At 35.6% G+C, this 27146-nt stretch overlaps 1 protein-coding gene across 1 annotated transcript in view; it reads right to left on the bottom strand.

Moving 5' to 3' along the window:
• Positions 1-9: 9 nt before the first annotated feature.
• LOC138698011 (coiled-coil domain-containing protein R3HCC1L) overlaps positions 10-27146 on the bottom strand; it is a 97948-nt gene continuing 70811 nt past the window's right edge. Inside the window, exon 9 of the mRNA XM_069823688.1 lies at positions 10-26884. The gene's annotated coding sequence lies outside the window, so the exon portion shown is untranslated. The remainder of the gene's footprint in view (positions 26885-27146) is intronic.

The following is a 27146-nucleotide window of genomic DNA, read 5'->3' as shown; positions in this document are numbered from 1 at the left end:
AATTTTATAAACATTTTTACACAAAAAAATATATACACATGTACATGGGAGATACGTTATGAACAAAAGTTAAAAGGATTGGTATCTACGAAAATAAAGGAGAGATTATTATAAAATACATACATATACATGTTGCAATTTCAAACATATTTTATGAACTGTTATGCTCAGTTTACTTACTAAACTACATAATCCCATACCAGATATTCTTCATAGATATCTCGGGAACAAAAACTACATTTCACAGAGTTAGAAGCAGGTATGAGTATGAGTGGCATGAACAAACAGAGTGTAAGTATAAAGTTATATTTCGTTACTATGTTGCAGTATATATTGCAATATTACCCACGTGGCAAAATATCTTTAGGAAGAGGTAGCTTGAGAACATCAGTGTTTCGTTCAGACTGTAACAGTTCTTCAAGGACTAATACATGGAAGGATGATGATGTTACAGTATGTCACATAATTAAATTCTTAGACTTACAAAACTTGTATGGCATACTAATACTTTTCAATTTCACGAACTACATTGTGTAAAACTATACAGTTCTAATCCAAATTCTTATATCATCTGACATGGATCAAATATGTCATGTGCTTTTGCTGCTGCCATTAATCTTCTTGACTCACACCTGCTTCCTGCTGCAACTACCTCAATCCACGTTTCAACATTATAATACCGAATTCTAGACTCTACTTTTCATATATTGCAGTTGCAACAAATGGCACCTTTTATACACAGCCTGCCTCAAGTGCTGAATACACATTTTATTACACATTGGTGCATGTTATTTTACATCAAAAATAAAAACAACACTTTCTACAGTATAACAATTTTTGTTCGAACCAATGTCCTAAAATAAGTATCTTCAACACTCCTCACTCCTGAAGCTGACTGTAAACCCAATGTAATGAACAGGAAGTGTACAATGAAGTGAAATAATCTAAGTTCCATTGTTAACAAAATGGTAGACAGCAGTCAATTTTCTTCTGCCATATTAAATAAATTTCTTAATTATATCTCACTTCAGGTAACAAATATATTGCATAAAATATCAAATTACTATAAATATGCATGTATGCCTCTAATTCAATAATGTATCAATCTTTACACTTCAAACATAGGAATATGACTTCATAAAACAATACCATATCATCCCTAGATTAATTTTGTCAATGACATTGACCACAGAGCCGGCAAAAAAATATATATAAATAAAGATTATAGATCCGGTAAAAATAATAATAATAATAATAATAATAATAATAATAATAATAATAATAATAATAATAATAATGATAATAATAATAATAATGATGATAATAATAATAATGATAATAATAATAATGATAATAATAATAATAATAATAATAATAATAATAATAATAATAATAATAATTGATTTCTGCTTCTAATCCATCTTATTGTTACTTTATTAATAAATGTAAAGCATCATCGTCACAAAGCAAAAACATAATGACAATGTTTTTAGGCTAAAGAAATATAGAGGCTTAGTGCTATACATAAAAATCTAGTATTCTTAGACTTAGTGTCATTTGTCACTTCCCTGTACAACTTTAGTAAATTAAATTCCAATTCTTAAACCAAATAAAGACCACTGCCTACCAGAAAATTTCCGTCTAATAACAATGATATGCACCAGAGGTCTGCATCGGACATTTTCGCTCGAGTGCCAAGTAGTTCATAGCATAATCCGATAGGTAGCGCAAATGCATGATGGGTAAAATTGTCATGAGCGATAAATCCTCAAACGGTATAAGCCGAGCGTTAGACATTCGTTCTTGTTACAGTGATGAACTGTGTAGTAACATCACAGATGTTTATCATTTCAAAACTTTGCAGTTTTAACTAACCTCTCTATAGTACAACTACAAAACTTGCTTTAAAATGTAATATAAATGTTGTAGGTAAATGTCTTTTTTTTTTTTTTTTCCACACAGGAGTGATTTTGTTTTTGCCACATCTGATAGATTTTATTGGATGTAAATGTAATTATTATAAACAGAGAATACAATCACGATAATGCAAGAACTGTATCAAGTTTTCTAGTTAATAATAATAATAATAATAATAATAATAATAATACCGGTAATAATAATAATAATAATAATAATAATAATAATAATAATAATAATAATAATAATCTCTAATAATTAGTGTATTAATCTTTGCGTCTGTAACAGTTGTGCAGCATGATTATTCGTTTTATTTTATTTTCTGTGACGTTATCTCTGTACTAATATTGTTATTAATCTACTGCTATATCAATAATATTTTGTAAAACATTTCTACATTGTCGCAGTATATAGGCGGAACACTATGTATGGACCTATCATATTATATATGTGGTAAATCAAATTTTGAATAATATTATTAATTAGCAATAATAACTGTACAGAGGTGTGAAAATTATTAGAATAATCTTAATTTTAAAGGTTTTTTAATAGTTCCTTCACAAATATTCATTGAATTGATGAATATTGGTATATAATATTACTATACTGATGTAGGATATATTTACTACTAACAATGCCGGAAAGCATTGTTGTACATTGGTATTTTTCTTATTTTACAATTATTATGGGAATTCAGAAATTATTATATTATGTTGACGGAATTGGAAACATAAAAAATTATATGCACAAAACAGATGTATACGTTCATTTGAACCTTCACAACAATGTAAACGCAAAGAACAATTTGTTTAAAGCATTTCTTAATTAATTTTTTATGTTTCCAATTCCGCCAACATAATATAATAATTTCTGAATTCCCATAACAATTGTAAAATAAGAAAAATACCAATGTACAACAATGCTTTCCGGCATTGTTAGTAGTAAATATATCCTACATCAGTATAGTAATATTATATACCAATATTCATCAATTCAATGAATATTTGTGAAGGAACTATTAAAAAACCTTTAAAATTAAGATTATTCTAATAATTTTCACTCCTCTGTATATCGAAGTTTTTCATACTATTTTATTTATAACTTCATGTTCCTGTTTTGGTACGTTCCAGTCACTATTCCATTAAACATTGTCATAAATGCCGAAAATAAAGCCTTATTTTTACCGTGTGAGCAAAACATATGTGTATCTTATCTGTCGCCTTCCATACAAGATAAGACATGTCGGTGAGATGACTTTGTACTGTGCTTCTATTTATTATGAGTGTATCACGACTGATCGTATCTCACTCGAGGGTGCGACACTCGACCAAGTTCAAGTGAGCGATTTAACTCCAATGCAGCACTCTGACATGCACAATATGCAAATTAATGTAAAAAAAAATTGTTAATAAACTATTACATGGATATTAGAACAAAATAAATTTTTTAGTTACTGTTCAAAGTAGATTCTGTAGATTTCATTCAATGATGGATCATCAGAAGTCTGGAATATTTTTAATAACAAATACCATTTTACAGCTCTTAGTATGGACACTGACAAAGTATATGACTCTGTTTGACATAACTATATTATTAAAGTTTCTATCCAAAATGTTAGAGAAAAAATTATGTTTCACTCGCAACTTCCTACAGAAACAACAAATCCAAGTCAGAGCCAATAGTTATATTTCAAAAAATTTCTCACTAGAAAATGTGGTCACCAAGGATGGATTCTTTGAGTTATTCTTTTTATAATAACCATAAATGGAACCGTTTCAAAACTCAATTTTCCAGTGGACAAATGCTTATTCACAAATCTTACGATTTTCTATTCAGGAAGAAATATTAATATGACAAAGGGAAATTCAAACTGTCTAAGAATGGACCAGCTGTATAGGATTAAAATTCTCTTAAAACAAAGAAATGAACAACAACTACTGAATCACACCTATATACAGTTAGCCCCACAAGATAGAACATGTTAATTCAATTAAAATTGAAGGGGTTAGTGGAATAAGGGGCTATCCCACATTTTGGTAAAAAATGAACTAAATACATATAATGAAAGCTGAGTCCATCTACTGTTAGTTTAATGTGCTATTTAAGTAAGGGAAACCCCCTTTTTAAAATAAATATGAACATATGAAAGGGCTTTGTAAGTTGTATCAGAATTCTGAATGGAATAAGGAGGTATCCCACAGTTCTTTGAAACCTTGGTTCTGAATGGCAAGCTGTTTACCTAACTGACCAATGGGAGAACTGCTTTGATACAATAAGTTTCCAAGCAGCATGGCGGATGTTGACCGTACTTATGTTTTTGTAAGTGACGAAATAGTGAAAATAAGACAAATAATAGCAAAAAGAGGAAAAGAAATCCATAAAATGGAAAGACAACAGCAGAAAGAAGGCGCGAAACAATGGACAAGAATATATTATATGCACAGACAAAGTAATGTCTGCTAAAGTGTTCACTAACATACAACAGGGAAAGAAAAGCCACCAAATACAGGGTGTTAAAAAGTGTCTAATATTTTAGAAGGTGATAATATGCATCAAAATAAGAAAATAATGTCTAAACATGGGTCCTACAACACATACTTTCTGAGATCTGAACACTTGTTCATAATAGGTGCTCAATGTGACGTCCATTCATGGCAATGCATTTCTCTGCCCTACAATACAGCAGACTACCAGAAAATCATACCGTAGTTGACACCTTTGGCACGGAATAATGATATGTCGCAAGGAATACTGAAAACAAAAGTCTGGTTGTGGATATGAGCGGGGTTCAGCAGAGATGCTGTTGTGCATTTTTGTAATCAGCATGTGTGGGCTGATGAAAATCCCCATGCAGTTGAAGAAACGAGGCATCAGCACCGATTTACAATCAACATATGGGCAGGCGCTCTTGGTGAAAGATTAATAGGGCCATACGTGTTACCACAGAGACTTTTAGGACTTTCTTATTAACTTATTGCCAGCTTTGCTGGAGAATGTGTCATGTCAGCAGGACTACAGATGTGGTTCATACACAATGGTGCACCAACACATTTTCTCTGCAATGTGCGTGAACACCTGACGTTGACATTTCAGGACCACTGCAATGGTCGGGGAAGTCCCACACCTTGGCCTGCTCGTTCCCCAAACCTATATCGCCTAGACTTTTGGTTATGGGGACACAGATGTGGTTTACACATGATGGCGCACCAGCACATTTTCTCTGCAATGTGCGTGAACACCTGATGTTGACATTTCAGGACCACAGCAATGGTCGGGAAAGCCCCACACCTTGGCCTGCTCGTTCCCCAAACCTATATCGCCTAGACTTTTGGTTATGGGGACACAGATGTGGTTCACACATGATGGCGCACCAGCACATTTCCTCTGCAATGTGTGTGAACACCTGACGTTGACATTTCAGGACCACTGCAATGGTCGGAGAAGCCCCACACCTTGGCCTGCTCGTTCCCCAAACCTATATCGCCTAGACTTTTGGTTATGGGTACACAGATGTGGTTCATATATGATGGCGCACCAGCACATTTTCTCTGCAATGTGCGTGAACACCTGAAGTTGACATTTCAGGACCACTGCAATGGTCGGGGAAGCCTCACACCTTGGCCTGCTCGTTCCCCAAACCTAAATCCCCTAGACTTTTGGTTATGGGGACACAGACGTGGTTCATACACGATGGCGCACCAGCACATTTTCTCCGCAATGTGTGTGAACACCTGACATTGACATTTCAGGACCACTGCAATGGTCGGGGAAGCCCCACACTTTGGCCTGCTCGTTCCCCAAACCTAAATCCCCTGGACTTTTGGTTATGGGGACACATGAAGGAACCAGGTCAATTTCAAGAGTGCGTCATTCCTTACGCCATAGGGCAGAGGAATGCATTGCCATGAATGGATGTCAGATTAAGCACCTCCTATGAAGAAGTGTTCAGATCTCTGAAAGTAGGCTATGTGTTGTAGGACCTATATTTATTAGACATTATTTACTTCTTTTGATGCATACTAGCACCTCCTAAAATATTGGATATTTTTAACACCCTGTATAGCAGGCACAGTTATGGAACCAAAGAACCCCAATGGAATGCCCATCAAAGCTGCTTAGCGTCCTGACATATCGTCCATATTAAAGTTCATACCTCCAATTCATCACAACTTTTATTTAAATTTGAAATCAGATAATGGATGTGATCATAACCCATTACCCCTGATCTAGTTACCTCATAAGTGGTGCCTTGTTGGTATCACTAATGAGGTTCAGACCTGTCTTCAGACAGTTGACTCAACAAACAAACAAACAAACAAACAAACAAATGAATCTTATTTAAGTATCTTTTGATTAATGTCCTTCAAAGTTTGTTTCTTTCTTTGTTGTAAAAAATAGTACATCATAAGTGAAATTTTCCTATAATAATAATAATAATAATAATAATAATAATAATAATAATAATAATAATAATAATAATAATAATAATAATAATAATCAAGATATTATGCTCTACATTTGCAGAAAGTTAGTGCAATACCTATCTAACACATTACCCAAAAGACGTTGTGATTCTTATTATCTTCCTTAAGTTACAGAGAATCTAACAAAATGCTAAATATCTCAAAACCATACTTTTGACGGATACCCCCTTCTTCCACTAAGCCCTTCAATTCTAAGAGTCATTTTTAATAAAAATTTAAATGGATCCCACAAATAACAGCCTTAAAAGATGATTGCCTAAAAATATTAATGTTATGAAAACCCTATCTACAAAAAGTTCGGAAACTAATTACCACGTAGTAATATTAACATCTATAAAGCTGGAATTAGATCAAAACCAAATTATAGCGAATACTCAACAATTCTGCAAGCCCCACTGTTCTGAAATTACTGGATTCTATTCAGTCTTCAGCTGTCTGAATTGCTCTCTGATCCTTTCGCATCAAGTCCAATCAGTAGCATTTAATTTGAAGCAGATGAACCACAACTTCCAACAAGAGAACAACAATTAAATGTTTTGCTTTTAAGATTGCAATGATGGGCAATTCAATAATATACCCTTATGTTTTCTCCAATGAGCATCACGAGAAATTCAAGTTCAAAAAGAATCTAAGCCTTTTCGTCTCATAATAATCAAGAATCTGCAGGAATTAGACCAAAATATATCAACAATATTTATTTACTTCAGTGCCCAGACACTCGGCATAAAGCCATTCATGGAAGAATGGAGAAGTGATAAAGATGTTCTCCTAGAAGTTCGTGGCGTGTTGCTATGCTGAATGCTGCTATCGATTCTTTCCTGTTTGGTTGGCAATAGTATCTTTTTCTGTAATCAGCACGTTCCATATCTTGTCTTTGCTTCAGTGAGTAAGGTCTTGATGCACTTCTTTTTTAAATTTATTACTGATATGCAACTTCACTTTGTGGAATGGTAGGGGTTAGTTACTGGTTACATGTAGTTATTATCTGAATCCCCTTTTTTTGCTAGTTCATCTCCCTCAATCCCACAGAATGATGGGATCCACTGGAAGTGTATGTTCTTGTTCAAACTTTGCAATTGTGCTATTAAAACTTGAATGTCTGCTATCAGAAAACTTGATGTATTCACAAATGCACAGAAAAGCTACACAGTGCAAACGACTAATATAACATTCTTTAATCATGATGTTCTTGATCTGGCTAGATCTCTCTTGCTGCCAAAATTTTCTTGCAGTATAAGATTTAATAACTCATATAAACCTGATGACGCATAATGTGACCAAAATATTCTAACTTACATTTTTCTTGATGGTTATTATCACTGTCACGTCTTTTATTCAAACAATACGATACAAGACAAGTATTAAAAAATTTTTATCATTCACACAAATCAAGTAAAAATATATACTGACAGCTCAAAAATTGAGAATGGAAGCAAGTGTACCAAGGGCGGACATTATTAAATGAGTACATGGACACATGTCCCTTCTAATTTTTTTTTATCTTGTCATGAGTATACAATAAAAATAACACATTCTTCTATACTGTCCATCCATAAACCACAAAAGAAGTAAATTAAAATCATCAGTACCAGTTGCAGAAGACACAGCTCTGCAGTATATATTGACTACATCCCAACTCTGGCTACTAGCAACAGGCATCTATAATGAACACCGATCAAAATACCCCTCATTTCTCATGAAAAACAAGAACTGAAAAGACTAAGTGGACTATAGTGGACCTCATGTTGTCAGCAAACATTAAGAAGATTGATTGATTGATTGAGTGATTCTTATTATGAAATAAAAATTTAACAGTTTCACACTTTCATTGCTAGTTTTCACAATCAGTAGTAGCCTTTTAAACCCAAGTTTTCTGAACAAATAATAAAATGGGCACTCAGACACTCTTTTCAGACATGTGATGAAGGATGGGAGGGGGGAGTTGTAGGAAGACAGAGCTCAGAGCCTCGGAATGTAGTCGAAGTGGGTAAAGTCGATCAGTGGGTGGACAATCGATCACTTGCGATTTTTATCGAAAATGATATAGTCTCTCAGTTAATCGTTACAATTTTGTTACATTGGATGCACTGCCAGATATTGGAAAAGTAAGCAGGAAGGACAACAAAAAAAACCCATACATACCAACAATGGGAACACAGTACAATTACCGTTGAAGTGAAAACTATTATTCTCAGCTTTTTTTCTCTTAAACGAAAACAAAGTCTTACTCAATCTAAATTATCGTCAGCAGTAAAAGGAGGCAGTAAGAATACGTAAGTACATTTTGTTGAGTGTGTATCCTGAAATAGGATAAGAGTTTTGCAGTTAGTAAATGTAAGTACTATAACTTATTATTTTAAGAAAACTTGCACCTTTGCAGGGTTAAGTCGATCATACCTTCAACCTATTCAAAGCAGGTAAGACCAGCAGAGAAAATAAATTATTCACTGAAGTACGTTAAGCACTGACGGCTGTTAAAATTGGGCGCATGAGCATTAGAAATGCATCAGAACAATATGAGGTGCCTTGACGCTAGTTGAAGAGAAGAGCTGAAAGGAGTATGGAGAAATTCTCTCAAATATCTATCACAGTGTGCCAGTCTAAGTCATTCACAGAAAGTGGCATCTGTGTTAAAGGGGCAGATGAACCCTGGGGTAAGTTCTGGGGTCCTTCTTTTTAAGTTTGTGCCAGTTACATCCTGTTGAATGTTCATTTTCACTATAGAGGTTTGTATTAACAGAAAAGACATTCTTTCACACAAAAAAAAAAAAAAAAAAAACCTTTTCACTTGGCTTCATAAGGGCTGGACTTGTTAGAAATGCACATGTTATTATCATCAAAGTCCGACAGGTAGCCTACTACATGGCAATCATGAATCCAACATGGACAGATGGGCTATCCTGTCTCTGCTCCTGATAGAGCCAGGTTCCAGTTTGCGGATGAGTAGCCTTTCCTGATCAGCTAACTCTGACAGATGGTCCATCCTGCTTCAACCCCTGATAAAGCAAGGTCCCATATGCAATCATCATGAGTAGCCTGACAAGCCCCAGGGTCCTGGAACCCTAAGCCCTTCCTATATCAAAACCTTCTGCAACTTCCAGTTTGTTCACCACGAATTCCATCACAACCTGGCCAGGAATCGAACCCAGACGACCTGGATGGAAGACCAGACAGTTTATTGTCATTTAAATACGGCAAAAGCACTTGCATTAACCAAGTGAAATTATTTGATATTTATCATCAGAATTTTTCTAAAGTAAAAGTATGATGCAGTTAGAAGTTAGCGGAATCTCTCATTAAAAGTGCAATAAAGTGTTCCACAGTCAGCTTATATTTTTTTATTTTTAGTGCATATTTCTAAGGTTTTTAGTGTATAGTTGCATGCATATTTTGGCAGTTTTTAGAGCATATAAATCTTCTAGTAGTAAGAACGTCAATCACTTCCTCCTTTACATCAAAGTGAATGATCTATAAAGAGTTTATTGTGAAGCAGTGAAATTGTATGAATGTTTTAATAATTCCTGAAACTAGTGCATAAGCTGAGAAAATTTCAACACTGAAAAGAATGTGCAAAATGTACAATGTCAGGAAAGAGTCACAAACTTAGTTATGTTGTTGCTTTTTAATCAGCTGTCCAAAAACAGGTTTAAACCTCATAAGTGGTACCAATAAGGCATCACTCTTGAGGGAACTAAGCCAGGAGATAATGGGGTAGGATGGCCAATTTCTTTCCTCTCCATCACATACATTCCTGACTAATAACTAGAGCCCGGAATTTTAGGTGCTAAAAGTTAAGAATAACACTGAGTATAGATGAATAGATGTGGTGCCTGTGAGGAGGGTTTTAAGCCTAGTTCACAGGAGTCCGATATATAATAATAATAGACAACATATCACAAGGACTGGGTAATGAATCTTGTAAACCATGAACTAATTTGTAAGTGGTAGTTAAGAGGATTAGACACCTTTAATGGTACCAAAGAAAAATACTGAATGACGAGAATGACGTGTCAAAGAAGTGGGGGCATGGCTTCTATTTTATAAACTATACCGAGGAACAAAAAAATTGGAGATTTATCCTTCGAAGAGGTGGAAAAATTCAAATATCTTGGAGCAACAGTAACAAATATAAATGACATATTCAAGAACAAATGATAAAGATAATTACTGTATATTTCCGCAGTTAAGACGATAGTTGAGTCATAAAAAAATACCCACAAAACCAGGGGTCGTCTTATATGGCAGATTAAAAAAAAAATGAAACATTAAAATTCTACACTAAAACAACTATAAAATGCAACAAATCACTTACTTCTATCCCTGATGTGATCACACATAACAGATTGATCAGCCTAATGGACTTTGAAGACAACTTTTCTCAATTTCACTATGCTGCCATCTAGTGACTGCAAAAGAAGTCACATTATAACCCTTACGGAATTGCATGGTGTAATAGCTTGCAACTGTAATTACATCTAGCGGTTGTTACCAAAAAATGACTTTTCGACAGTGGAGGCTCTGGTAGTTGTTCCCTTTTTATGTTGCCATTTCATTAACATGGGAATGGTCACTCTGATATATACGTGATCAGGGCTTGTATATTTAAAATCCTGTGAAATCATCACATTCATATTCCGAGGCAAAGAGTGAATGTGGTGAGCTGGTTTCTACTTCGTTATCAGTATTGTATTACAAATCATCCTCTGTGCCATCGACAGTGCTAGAAATTCCGCACTTTTCGGAAGATTTTACCACCATCATCATCATCATCATCATCATCACCATCACCATCACCATCATCTTCCTAACAAGTATTAGGCCAAGTGGTCTGTTACGGTCTCAAACTAGAATTTTCAGTCCATCTCTTCTTTGGACGGCCTAGAGATCTTTTGCCATATGGATGGTAATGAAACAGTGCTTTTGGAATTCTGCATCAATTCATTCGTTCGAGATGACCCTTCCACTGAAGTTGATATTTGCTGATGAACTGCATAATGGGTTCTATTTGAAGTTCTTGCATTATGTCCTCATTTTTTTTATGATCCCAGCGAGTATATCCAGCTGTTGCTCTCATAAACCTCATCTCACTTGCTGTTATTCTACTGACATCTTTATTCTTCACAGTCCACGCTTCGCTACCTAGCTTAATACTGGCTGTGCTAAGGTTTTATACAAGCCTATTCTTGTGTGTCTTTGTACTAGTGAAGGTTTCATGATTTTATTAATGATCCCCATTGTTTTATTATATTTACCAATGTTTTCATTCTCACTTTTTCCCATGACAGTTGAAAGTTTAGGGGTCGTCTTAAAGGAAAGATATAAGCCAAAACCGTAATATTGTACTCGAAACTTATACATATGTATAATAATTTTTTTGAGGATATACTGAGTCCGTAACGGCTACCCTCAATGGGGGGGGGGGCAGTTTAATATTAATATTATTATTATTATTATTATTATTATTATTATTATTATTATTATTATTATTATGCGGAAATATATTATAATTCAAAACATCTGACTGTAGCATAAACTGACCAGACGTCCCAGATTAGGCAGAACAGTCCCACTTTTAGGCATTTTCTCCTGCTGTCCCCTCAAAATCTCGGGGGACACTTAAATGTCCCGCTTTAGAGAAAGACATATATTTTTGTCGCAATTAATGAGATCAAGTTTCCAAATACCACAGCACTGACAACGGCTGACAAACAAATCAGCTATTTCCAGTTCTTGTACATGTCGGTTGCATGTCAGTTTTGTTGTCTCTGTCTAGGAGCACGATTCAATCTAAGAAATCTGAGTTAGTAATTGTTTCTTTTTTAGTTATTCTCTGTTCAGATTGCTTCACAATGCCGAAACGTAAATGTACATTTAATAAGGGTTTAGAGACAAAATAACCTTTCATTATTAAAAAGACAATTTCCGAAAGTGATGTTCAGAAAAATTAGAAAAATAACGAAAATTAGTGAAGAAATAAAGGAATTGAAATCTGAATGTCAAACTTGTGGTGCAGTATTCAGCATTGCACGTGGTGGTGTATATGACATGTTCAAACATTTGCAATCTATTAAACACAAATCCGCTGAAAATAGTGCAGGTCCAAGTAAAGTGTTAACAAGTTTTTTAAAAAGTTCTACACTTGCAAACAAAGACAGAAATTGCAGCTTCTGAAGTCACATGGGTTTTTCATACAACAAAAGAAAACCAGAATTTTCGCTCACATGACTCCACTTCGAAACTGTTCGAAAATGTTTTGAGCCCAAATTTAGATGTGCTCAGGCAAAATGTGAACGAATTATTACTGAAGTAATTGCACCTTCCTCTGAACAAGTGAAGCAGCAACTGGGGAATACACATTGTTTTTCTGTGTCAACTGATATGTCGAACCACAGAAATATAAAGCTGTTTTCTATCATAGTTCGATTTTATGATCTCTACACTGGAGCTGAAGTGAAATTGCTAGAACTACTGGTGAAACCTCGGACATCTTATGAAATATTTGAGTGAAGTGCTGGTGAAGAACAATCTTACAAGTAAGGTTATTGGATTTTACGGTGACAACACAAACAGTAACTTTGGGGGTACAGCACAAAAAGGAGTGAATAATACTTTTAGAAAACTGAACAGTTTTTTGGGCATGGAATTATTTGGAATAGGGTGTGGTACGCATAATGCAATAAAGTCGGCTTTTGAATGTCTACCTATTGACTTGGAGAGTGTAATTGTGAAGGTGTACTTTTATTTTTATAGCTACACAGTAAGAATTGAAGAGCTGAAAGTTTAGTGAATTTGTGTCCATAGATTATAAGCAAATCCTTGAGTATAGTAAAACCAGGTGGTTGGCACTCATGCCAGCAGTGAAAAGGATTCTGGACATGTACCAAAGATTGAGGTCCTACTTTCTTAGCCAAACAAAGTGTCCAGTGATTTTGGAAAGTTTTTTCTAAGATTCATTTTCAGAGGTATGGTCGAAGTTTGTTTTCACACAAGCTAGTACATTCCACAAGGTGGTACTGAAGATAGAAGGTGACCAGATTTCTGCAGTAGAAGTTATGAAAGAACTGAAAATAAATCTGTGTGACAAAATGGCAGAAAAGTTTCTTCAACATAAGAAGGATGCAGGTAAATTCACTTGAAGACGGTGGTTTAACAAGTAAAAAAAAGATATTGAAGAAGTAGCAGAATCATTCTATATAACTTCTGTAGAATAGTAGTCCAGACATTTAAATGATTTAAGTAATTTTCAGTGGACTTCAATGAAAAGTGTTCGTAAATGGTATGATGTGGAGAAAAGAGTGACTTTGTTGCAAAACAGGAATTTTTTTGACAATGAACATGACACAGAACTTTTTGATCAATTTTCCTCTTTGATTAGATATGTGTCAATTTGGAATGACAAGGCAGTTCCAGCAGACAAACGTTGAAGATGTTCCTTCACTTTAAGGAAAATAATGTCAGACACAATCAATTCTCTCTAATGGCACAGTATATTTTTTCTATTCCTGGAACACATGCTTCTGTTGAAAGGGTTTTCTCCCATATGAACAGAATCTGAACATCTGAGAAATGTCATCTAAAAGTAGATACTCTCAAAGCTTTATTAATAACTAAGTTTAATTTTTCACAGGATTGTTTAGAATTCCATGACTTTTTGAAATTGTCTTCACAATTGTTAAAAAAATTATATCAAACGACAAGCATGTTTGTGAATCAAAGTGATATTTCAATTGTGAGAGTAAGTTTCATTACAAATTATATTTGTTATACTTCTGTGCTCTGTGTTAAAATTAACTTCTCTTCACAACTGTTAAATAGTATCAAGTAGGTCTATGAGTGAATCAAAATTAATTCTTGAAAGTCTAAATTATAAGTGCATAACTATAATATTTTATAAATTTGTAAGTGATTTGTGCTGAAATTTAGATTCTTAATTTTTAAAACTGTCAGAATTTTACCATCCCACTTTGTCCCTCCAAAAGTTGTCAGATTCATGGCAATTGTTCCACTTTGAACTTATCAAAAAAAAAAAAAAAAAAAATGGTCAGTTTTCTGGAGCAGTAACCTTATTGAATGAATATATTTCATTAACTACAAATGGATTTTCTCCCCATGGAAGTTATAGGAAAAATACAGATATATAAAGACAAGACATGCTGGCAGAAAAGCTACAGAAATATAGGTTAGAAATATAAACAAATCAAGTGAATGACAGCAAGAGAACGAACAAGAGAATATACAATCAAAATCCTATAAAAGATATGTTATACTATTATATACACTCTTCACTACTAACATTTTTAATACACTCTGTACATTTTCTAATCACTATACTTTAACTGCACTCATTACTCGATCACTAAAACTCACTGAACGGGCTCTGTAGTTCACTGCATTTTCACTACCAAATACTGTAATTCATTGCATACCATTACGCACTGAGCACTTACCGGTACTGAAATATAACAAACTATAACTCTAACAAGCAGCAAGCTTATTATACTACTGTCTGCTAGTAAAGACCTTAAGCTTATTTTTTAATACGTTTGTGCTTTTTGGAAGAACCTAACTAGTGTGTCTACAATCAAAAGCCTATAGACATAATATACTACTATATACACTCTTCGTGTACAATTTCTACCTCAGGACTAGGAGAGGTGGAGGTGCACAACTTCTAATCACTAGGCTGTGCACCAATATGTCTGGGTTAAATCCCAAATCTCTCCACATCCATATGAAGAGAAGACATGTCACTGTTGATAATGATTCGTCTGTTGGATGGGGACATTAAGCCTGGCAGCCCCCTTGGTGCCATTCGACACCAATAGACTATGTGCCAGCACTGGATTTCCCCTTCTCCCTTCATCTTCATCATCATTCTCACCCATTTCCTACACTACACTTACACAAACACTTTCACATACAGTCTCCCACCCCAGTATATGACATAACTTTACACAGATACACATCTTGCACAGCGTGGCCCACCAAAGTGGTCTGCAACTTGAAAATGGGTCACAGTCCTGTCACCTCTTCGCAATATGCGGAACCAGAATCACGTAAGTGAAATGGGTAAGCATTGGCAGGGGAGAGTCTCTCTCTTCCTCCCCTTTCCCCCCCTCAATAAATAGTGAAAAATATGGCCTTCTAGTTACAAATAAATATTTTGAGAATTAATATACTTTTCTACGACTTCAGTTTATTTTCTAACAAGTTAAGTATGCTACACACTTTACTGAAGTCACATCTTCTTGAAAATAATATAGTACAAACAAAACCATAATTCGTAACACAAATTCGATTCACACAGTGTCAATTATTGTTTTGTTTTCAGTCGTACAATATTCAGTCTTTCACACCAAAGAAACTCACATTCCTTTTTTTTTTTTCAAAATTAACTTAAGGTAATAAAAGTTTTACTATTTCGTATTATCCTTCATTCTTCTTCTTCTTCTTTACGTACTCTGTTTTCTTCTGTACAGTTCTTACAATAGGGAACCACATGTTCAGTACAGATTGAGACATGACAATTTTGGCACCTCACTTTTGTTCTGCAATCTTTACTTCTGGAGTAGTGAGAACAACGAACTAGTTTAGTGGCGGTTTGTTTAGTGGCAGAAGCTTCATTTCCTAAACATGCTGCTCTTTTACTTTTGTTCGTAATTCTATAGGTAAAGAGGAGCAGGTACCTCGTTCCTGAAGTTGACCTTTCATTAGCTTGAGAGAAATTTCCTTCGGAAATGACCTACACATGATACTATTTCTTGAATTTTCTTGATACACTACCCGTGAGTTTATAGCTGCTAAATTCATAAGCTCAACAAACACTTTCATGAACCATCTTCTGCTATTTCTGGTGACATTGTAGTAAGAACATATTTTATCTACTGTATCTACTTCACCTTTCGTATGACTGTACATGGTTATGGTTTCCAGTTTTTTCTTCTCACCAGTATCAGCGTCTACAGCAACATTGTGATGCATTGAAGATAACAAAAGTACTACCTTTCCCTTCTTAGGTGTATATAATACCAGTGTCATACCTTGTTGGAAGCCAAACTTGCTGGAAAGAATGTTGCTAGACTGAAGAAATTCAGAAAGGATTTCTTTCTTATTCTCTCTCTTACTGTACCAACAACTGTAAGTTTGTGGTCCTTCAATAGTTTCGAAGCTAATGGATAACTGGTGAACTACCTACGTATACTTAGAACTTCAAAACATAGAAGTTTCTGGCATCTACAAGTGCAAAGACTTTGATGCCATACTTGGCTGGTTTGCTTGGAATATATACAGTAATCGAAAAGAGCATCTTCCTCTGAAAACTAGTAGTTGCTCGTCTATGGTAACATGCCCCTGGAGAGTAATGTGATATTAAATTCTCATTAAAATTTTCAAACATTTCTCTTACTGGCACTAATTTCTCCTGAACTTTGCATTCTTGTCTGGTACTAGCATTATCAAACAGCAGAGCAGGAAACGGAATCAGGATAGAGACATGGTGATTCGAAATATTTCGATGGCTGTACTGTCAGTGAGATCTTCTAAACTTTGATGGCTTGATTTATAGACTACCGCAAAGTACAACAGTCCTAATAATGCCAATATTTCATTTTTGTCTCTCTTTTTTACTGTGTTTACATGATTCCCCAAAATTTTCCATCTCTCGTGCAATGCGAGAATTAGTGCTTACTATTTGTTCTATAATATTTGGGATAAGAAAGAACTGCAAGCACTCAAAAGGAGTAAAACAATTTCTTGAATTTCCCTTCACTCCAGGAAGATGAGTAACAATATAATGGCCTCGAGTGCGAACATTCAGGGGAGGAGATTGATTTCGCCATTTCTTAGCTTGATCTTGACTCATATAAAATGAATTAGAATTATCTTCCTCGTTCACATGAATCTCACCGTCTTTCCGTATCACTGTTGTGCTGACTGTAACATGAGCATTTACATCTTCAATTTCTCATCCAGAAACATTCAGACCAGGTTCGTTCAGAACCTCATTTAGAAGACTAATATTTCTCCCACTATACTCCTCATAAGATATCTATAGGAAATGATGTTAACGGAAAGGTTATAATGAGTCATATAACTATAGTTCAGGCATTCTTCTAAGAACTAAAAACTATTAAAATGTTACCTTCAAAAAATTAAGTTGTTACACTAGTGGTCCGGTGGGGTTTCAGACACCCTACTAAGTTTAAATCTGCACTACTAACAAACTTTCAAAGCAAATTGAATCAGAACACAACAATCGAAAGTAAAAGCTTAACTTGAAAGGTATACTGAACGCCAAGTTTGTAACTTGTGTCATCTCTTAGAAAATCATGAAAACATTATCTAAGGGGTATGACAAACCTCACCGGACCACTGACAATTTAAAATTTTCCTATTAAATTAGGGATGTAACGAACACCATACATTAGGCAGCACTGGATTATTGTAATAACACATCACTGATCCCTATTATATTAGGGGTGAAACAAACACCATACTTAGGAGACAATGAATTACTATAAAAATAATACCTCGCTGATTCCTATTATACGGAGGATTGGGGCAGATAAAAGTAAACGAGTTTAGCATGCACCCTGTGTTTGCACACTAAAGTGTGAGAGTTGAGACTCATAGTCAGGCCCCTGAAGAGGGTGGCTGGAAAAAATTAAAAGAAGAAGAATTCAACCCTCTCTCAACCCCAGCATAATCAAGGAAATGAGTTCTGAAGTTCTGAGAGGAAGTCCTCCAACCCAAAGAAGCATTCTAGAAGAAAGACTCAAATTGTCGGACACATAATCTAAATTTACAAAGGTGACACAAAACACGTGATCACCGCTTATCCAGGAAACACAGACAAAGAATAGTTTGCGAATGCAAGAAAGCTCTATGAACAGCATCTCATAGGCAACAGATGACAATGGGTGGTGAAGCATGGATCTATCTTGATGATACCAATAAGTCTCAAGCCATATTTTATCAGAAACGTGGAAAAAAAAAAGGCCGCTCTAATTTCATGACAATGTGAGGAAAAGTTTTCTAAAGGCCTTATGGTGGTGGCTGGTTATTGCTCCCGGGCTCAGCTGAAAATTAAGAGAATGGCCAGCAGAGCTAAGGTCAATGCAGTTTACTTCCAAGAGGAGGTGTTGAGATCATTGTACATTCAAGATATCCCATGGGTTTATGACAGAGATCCTAATAAAATATACATTCATATGGAAAGGCATTCAGTCATACTGCAAAATCATCGCTGCTATTCTATCGCCAAATAGAAGCTGAAACTGGAATATAGATGATTCCTTTCTGTGGCTTTGGTCTACTGTAGAGAAGCCTTTCTAGTTGGAGGCCCCTATGGAAAACTTGTAGAGAAGTGTGGCAAGATATTTCCCTCGCTCATCTCAGGAGGAGCCTCCTTAAGTGGAAACTACACTGCCGGGTGATAGTACACAAACGTGGTCAGCACATGAGCACAACAGATGGTGGCTGCATGAGATTTTATATACTTTTAACAGGTTAGATGTGTTTACCTTTATCTGCCTCCACCCTCTGTATTATGAGTGAAATAAACACCATACTTCAGGAGACACTGGATTACTGTATTAACACAATGCTGATATACCGTGGAACAGACTGTCATGGGTGATTTTGTGCCAAACTGTTTAAATATGTAAATAGGTACTTAATATCCCCTTAAGTTTCTGGACTACGCAGTATGTCATTCAGAAAACTGTGGTACAAACACATATATATAGCCTATATTTTTTTAATTACTTACATGGTCTAACATATCACCACATGCCACTGGGAAGCATGGGTAACCCCTTGCTCAGTTGTTTGTAGTAGCCAGGTATAACAGGCTCAGCAGAGTAGGTGATCCTATAGGTCTTACTATTGCACTGAAGATGAAACCTGAACACAGTTCTGGCACACTGGAGATCGTAAGTTGTTATTGTTGTTGTCCAATGGTAACGAGATGTAAATTTCAAACACACAGTGGAATACCTAAAAGTCTGCATTGGAACACAATCACAGTGAAAGGCTAAAATCCCATAAATTACAATAAAATTTAAAATATTATATCTGAATAGTGAGTTCTTTCAGAAGAGAAATATTTTAGATTTCTTTTGAAGATTATAGGTTTAAGATTTACATACTTCGTGACAAAATATAACAGCCTTCTCTCCTGGAAGGAAGGTCATAATACTCACCCCTGCATTATTTTTGTAAGTATTTCCACTTTGGACGACACTCCCTTCTTATAGCACTCATACACTCTACGTCAAAGTAAATAACGAGTGAAATCATAAATGAGAGTGTAATAGAGTGGTATGAGGAAAGGCCGTCATGTTCTGTCATTGACTATATTTTAAAACTGACAAACAATGACACTTCCTGTTCATAATTAACCTTCCTATCCTTACCACAGATTCCACACCAAAGAAAAATCATATTCCAGTGAAGATTAATTTGCGAGATATTTGAGACCATTTCAATAAGCTGATATAATATTAAATTTTGCTTAAGACAGGTGAGTTCATATGAAATAAACTCTGTGAAAATAATAGATTCTTTTTTTTATGTTCCATGAGTCGAGGACTGAGCAGAGGGAAGAGGATAGTTATTCATGCAAATAAGCAAAATCTTAGAATTGTTTCTCCTAGAAGGTGGCAATTGTACAGTGCGTTCGTAGCTCGGCCGGACCATTCCGTGGCGGCCTTGGACTGGGTGAAGATTGGCACGTCTGCCGCCAGAGTAGTGCTGTAGCTACTGCTAACGCGCCAGTCAGTCGAGTTGGATCTGTTGTGAGGGAAAGACGTCTGTGCGCGTTGTGAGTAAAACTGTGTTGTCTTGTGGTGGTTAAGTGTCTATTAATAATGGTTAAGTACACTTTAGAACAACGTATTTTTCTCTATGATGCATATGTGAAATACTCTTCTGCAAGAAGGTGATGAAGAGAATTTGAACATCGGTTTGCAGGTGTTCGAATTCCTAGCAGGTCAACTATTCATGACCTTGTCAATAAAGTCAGATGTACAGAATCTTTTTCGAACAAGAAACGTGTTCAACAACATCATGTACTGATAGAAGAGAAGCTTAATGAAGTAGGGGCCCAGTTTTAGCACTCAGCCTGCAAATCACTGCGACGTTTAAAACATGAGGTTAACATTTCCAAGACATCAGCTTTTGTCGCAACGAAATTTCTGAAACTTAAGCCGTAAAGGGTAACTGTAGTTCATGCTTTACAACCACATGACCCTGTAAGTAGGGTTAATTATTGCAATTGGTTTGTGCAGTCCATTCATAATGGCGACGTGGACCCACCTTTAACCTTCCTATTGTGAATGGGTCTAAATAACCCATTGCATTTACTAAAATTAACACAAAACCCACAGAAACAGCGATGATGTGACAGAGCTTTGAGTAATCCTAAAAAACATCATAAGAATATTTCCTATTACTTTTATCCACAAAAATATAGTACTTCGTCACATATTTCACTTTGACACATTTATTGTGTTTGGGTCATTTAGACCCAGTCACGGATTTTGATTTTAATTATGAGTTACGTACTCTTGTAGGATTCCGACACACACTCTCACACACTCAAACTCTCTCACACACACTCACACACTCTCTCACACACACTCTTACACTCTCTCACACACACTCTTACACACTCTCACACTCTTACACATTCTCACTCTCACACTCTCTCATACTCACTCTCTCACACTCTTACACACTCTCTCATACTCATACTCACTCTCTCGTACTCTCACACTCACTCACTCACACTGATATTAGCCAGTATGTACAGATCTGCTGGATAATCACTTCAAGAACTGTGGGACAGTCTGTATGGTAGACCTGTTTTCTGTGCAACAGTATCACTTCAATTTTTCCATACTACTAGGAGGTTTCTCAGGTTTGACAACAAATCAGTACGACCAGTTAGATGACATCATGATAAATAGGCTGCTATTATATCTTTTTTCTACATCTTTGAGATAAATGTCCCTTCCGCCAGTACACACTTTCAAAATCCAGAGGGAAGTATGGTATAAAATTGTGATGTAAAAACAGCATAATATGTTTGTGCAGCAGAAGTGTGCAAAGCAAAGCCAGAAAGTGGGCCACGAGAAACAAACCAAGGAAGAAATGTTGGTAGCATTGAAAACTGGTCAAAACATCACCACGGACAATTTTTTTACCGGCTATATTTTGGCCGGTCCCATGCCGTGGCATCGTGTTCTAAAGCATTTTGCCTAGGACTCGCATTACAGAATGCGCACTGGTTCGAGTCCTCATGGGGAAATAAATTTTCTCATGAAATTTCGGCCACTGTATGGGACCGGTGCCCACCCAGCATCGTGATGCACTTGGAGAGCTTTGATAGGTAGCAAAATCCGGTTACGCAAACCAGCTATAACGGCTGGGGAGTTCATCATGCTAACCACACGATATCTCCATTCTGGTTGGATGATCGTCCACCTCTGCTTCGGCATGTGGCCGTGAGGCCAGCAGCCGGCTGATCGGTCTTGGCCCTTCGTGGGCTGTAGCACCACAGATTATTATATTTTGGCCGAGGAACTTCTCAAGAGGAATCTAACGTTAGTCAGAACTCTGAGAAAAAAAAACAATAAGATATGCAGCTGAACTGCACGAGACCAGGGTGTCCAACCATTTTCGGATTTGAGCCCGGTGTAACTGTGGTGTAGTATGTATCTTGGAAGAATAAATCAGTGATTTTGCTGTCCACAGTGCATCATGACTGCAGTCTATCTTCAGAAGAGCACAGAAAGCCTGAAATCATATTACATTACAACAAAACGAAGGGAAGAATTGACATCACGGATAAACGTGCCATTACCTACTCTTGCAAAAGGAGTACCAAAAGATGTTCTGATTGTGTGTTTTATAATGTACTCGATATTACAGGAATAAGTGCTTATGTATTACATGTTCATGCGAATACAATCCAAATAAATTGTGCAGATGAAGAGTGTTCCTGAAGAATTGGACTAGGCCTACAATTCACACAAGCAATGCGGGGAAAAAAGGATGACAAGAACAGAAGATAAAACTAAGTTTGGAAAATGTTCCAGGAACGAGTTCAGGAGAAAGTGCAACAAAAAGGAATGTAGACCGAAGAAAGGCCAAATTACTATCAAAAATGCAATAGGTGTAAAGCGTTCCTCTGCCAAGATCATGCAAATATTTTAGGCCTATTGCAACATTTGCATAGACTAAATTGGTAATTATTTTGTGTCCATACATTGGAAAATAGGACATTTTTTGCTTTTTTTGAACCAAGGCTTAAATAAAAGAAGATGTTTTACTATTATATCCAATTTTCAAATCCTGGGTCAAACTAACCCATTCACAACATGTGTGACAAAGTTTCGAACACAATAGGAAGGTTAACATTCTTCTTCGGAACACCTCAAAATCTGTGCTTCAGTGGCTGGTCATGATAATATCTTTGAAAAATATTGGAGTGCAAGAGGTCAAATGACTTTGTCAAACGCCTGGCATTAGAAAACAACAACAACATTCTTCACTGATGAAGTGTGGTTTCATCTTCGCGGTCACGTTTCTACTCAGAACAATAGATACTGGGCTACCGAAAATCCCCATATTATTCATGAAGTTCCTCACCACGCTGCAAAGGTTGGGGTTTGGTGTGCAGTGAGTGTGAGTAGAATTATCGGTCCCAAATTTTTCGACACAACAGTTCATTCACACATTTATGTAACTTAAATTTTAAATAATTTCTTTTCTGCAACAAACAAGAAATGAACGATTGAGTTGCTGGTTTCAGCAGGATCCAGCTACAGCACACACTGCTGCGAATTCTATGCATGAATTGCGAAGTGTGTTTGGTGAAAGAATAATTAGTCGAGGATTATGGCCACCTCGTTCCCCTGACCTATCTCTATGCGATTTTTATTTATGGGGAACGTTAAAGAATAAGTGTACACATCAAATCCGCACACGTTACAAGAATAGAAAGACAACAACATGACAGAAATTCAGGCAATCAGTCAACGTGAACTTCTGCGAGTGAACCAGAACTGTTTTTGGAGATATAAGGAATGTGTTCGAGTTGAAGGTCATCACTTTCAACATCTGTTGTGATGCAGGTAAGCCTAATGTTAGTAGAGTAGTTAGTGTTCCGTACCCATGCCTTGCCAGTCGTTTATGTGTAACTCTGGCGGCAGGCGCGCCAATCTTCACCCAGTCCAAGGCTGCCACGGAATGGTCTGGCCAAGCTACGAATGCACTGTAGTAACTTTAGCAAGGTATTATTTAAATATAGAAAAAAAACTTACATACCTATGTCTAATATTACGTGGAAAAGTATGAATGCAATGAATAAGAATGAAAAGGTGAAGTTACATTTAGAACAAAAGAGTTTTAACTTTTTTTTTGTAAGAAGTATATAGTTAAATGTGTAATCTATAAATATAACATTTGTATGGCTGGTGTTCTAAACTTTCCATCTTAACCCAATTTTGGTAAACTGTTATCCTTACTCCACCAACAGGTTTGATCTCAAAGTCTCACAATATCCCCTCACATACATATTTTGATTAATATTCAGAAGTGAATGAAGAATAAATACAAGTCATTTAGTTATGCCGATTAATAGATAATCTTTTCAACATAGTTCAGGTTTATATTCCGATATAAACTGTGAAGAGAATGAACACTGATAAAAAGATAAAAATATGTCACACACTTTACACAATACTGTTAAACACAAACAATTTCACACATACACTCAAGCACACAAATTAAATTACATTGTTGGTATTAACAACTCATTCATAAGTGGATGTTCTCATCTAAAGCTGAAATTTAAACAACCTATTTTAACATATTAGAATGAAGCACACAAAACAGTAAATCCAATGAAGTTTTCTGTCACTTAAAGAATTGCACAATATCAGTATTCCAAAACCATATTCTTTGCTGTTGGCACTATAAATATTTTTCATCTACGTTTTTCTATAAATGTATCAGATTTTTGTAACACAGTACGCTATTATTTCCTTGCAATGACTTCACTATAAAGGGGAGAAGGAACATAATTGTTTTCAGGACGGTGGTGCAAAAAAAAAATCAACAGTCATAAAGATACAAGAATCAATGTAATGCAATTCAACATGATACCTGCATTAATATGAAATGCACTTTTGCTTCAGTACTTAATATAAAAGTATTTATTATTATTATTATCACCACTGTAGCATTAAATCTGGAATTCCTTACCTACTAATGGAAAACTCCACTTCAGTCTATGTTGCTAAAAGTGAAGAAAAACCTATGTATACATTTATATTTAGATTTTGAGTAAGAAAATATCTTTTTCAACATTTTGGTCTCAATTTTGAAATCTTTCACAAGTCGACATTTATACATCTACTATATATTTTAAAAGTGCAGAAAATACATCTAAAATGTAATCTCTTACAATTTTATTAATTCTATATGAACATATTCATCTGCAAAAGCATTTGAAGACTTATAAGAAGGCAACATTTTTAAATTCTGACAGTAGTGCAGACATTTGAACATGTGTATGAGGTAGCATTAAAATAAGTGCACTATCATGAAATGTATTTCACCTGCGACCACAAACATTCATTCTTTCACAATTAAGAACACATAATTGTATTTATTCTAGCAAATACATGACTTGGTGAAATTTTATTTTATCTTATGTCCATAATAATGTCGTTGCCGTTAGAAAAAAATATGAAATAGTCATTAAAACTAAAATGTTTTGAGGTGCAATGTCAGGAAAAGCAATTGATTAGAATGCCTATTAAAGATAATTCTGATTCTAATGAAAGGAATCGAATGCAATTATTATAGTTTCCACTCTATTAGATCCATTTCGTTTATACAGTGAGTCTGTTTCATTTAATCGTAAACAAATGCACCTACATAATATCTATGAAAGAGTTAACTTCCCTGCTGATTCTGGCAGTCAGTACAAGCAATAATTTAGTTTGTGGTGAGTGTGTGATTTGAATGAATGTTTCCTGGTTTATTTTTATAATAGCAAGTGTTTATATTTCTCATGTATACTAACCCTGCACAGTGTTGTTAGAAAATTTAGAGATACAAAAAGTGTACAAGACAAAAAGCATAGGAGGAGGCATGTTTTAATCCAGAAAACCCTAAATGATATAACATCTCATGTAGAACGTTTATAAATAAAGTTATGAATTTTACTTTTCTATTTTTATAACCATTATTGGCATACACTAGGCTGAACAGGCAAAGAAATGAGAATATTCAGGATATATTATATTTTAAATATAGCGGCTGATATCATTCAATATCAGAAAAATTGGAGTGACATCCACAGGATAAAGAAAGATTATCTCCCACATTCATCCTTTGCATAGCAACCATGAGGACATCAAGACCTGGGGAGACCAAGACAGTGTTGGAAAGATCAGGGGCATCTTGGGATCCACAGGACAGGCCAGGTCAGAAAAATCCTGTCTGAAGTTTGAATGTTAATGATGATTATTATTATTTTACGGTAATAATTAGTGATAAAGATGAGCAACTGTCCAGAAAATTATCTGACAACTATCTTGCAGGTTGCATTGAGGAAGCGACAAAGTGCCTCATACTGTCGTACATATCCATCCTTGTTTTTGGATTGTAGTCAAATCAATTTAATAGCAACCACAAAAACATATCTGTGTATACTGAAATCCTTTCAACTGAATGAGATTTAGGCATTATCAATTGCTCTAGGCTTACATCTTTATTGCTCACTTTTACAATAACTTCATATATCTGACCATGGATAGTTTCCTTTTTCTCAAAATAGCAGTCATACTAAATTAGATATACAAAGTGCAATACTCTCTTCCCCAAGAAGCCTACGCTTACTCTCTGATTTGGGATAGGATCAGTGGCGAAGCTTCAGGGTAGGCAGGTAAGCTGAGCGTTCCCAAACATTTTCGAAGAATGGACAAGATCAATTTAGAATTTAGTTAATTAAAGACAGGAGCATTTCCGCGTTTCGTTTACCTTTTAGCGACACAAAGCACAGCCTAGATCATTATGCCTTCAGCCCAGCTTACCCAAAAGTTTTGTCATGCTTCGCTACTGGGTAGAATTAAATTCAAAATAATGCTAAAAACCCACAACTCAAAATTCAACCAAATGTTAATATTCCAATTAGCTATAGTTATAAACGAGCAAGCAATACCCAACTCCTTTTAGTCAATGATGTCAGCGTGGCCCACAGATTACCATCAGGATCACCGGGGAAAATCAGACCTATTGTCATCCAATTCTCCAAAAGGTGCAGCCGGGATGCCTGGCTTCAGTGCTACAAGGTGGAGTCGAAGAAGGAAGGTGATGGTCCAGGAATCCCTCTACAACGGCTTCCAAACCATGCGGGACTAGGGAGATTCACTGCAGCAGACCATTTGACCGTGGCTACTAGAGATCTGCTGCGTAAAACCAGGGACATCGCCAAGATGAAGGGATACAAGTTTGTATGGACCAAGGATTGTAATATCTTTGTACGTGAAAATGAAAGCAGTTCTGTAAGTAAAATAAATTCTGTCTCTGACTTAGAAAGACTGTGAATTCAGTACCCAATAATAATTACAATTCACAAATAAATTAAAAAAAAAACTGTCATGCTAATTGTAGTAATGCTTTGTAATATTACTTGCAATAATGGAAGTAAACGGTCATTTAGAACAACTT

This window comes from Periplaneta americana, chromosome 4 (genome assembly GCF_040183065.1).
Source record: "Periplaneta americana isolate PAMFEO1 chromosome 4, P.americana_PAMFEO1_priV1, whole genome shotgun sequence".
Lineage (NCBI taxonomy): Eukaryota > Metazoa > Arthropoda > Insecta > Blattodea > Blattidae > Periplaneta > Periplaneta americana.
The sequence above is the reverse complement of the archived record's forward strand: the minus strand, read 5'-3'. Positions and strand labels throughout refer to the sequence as shown.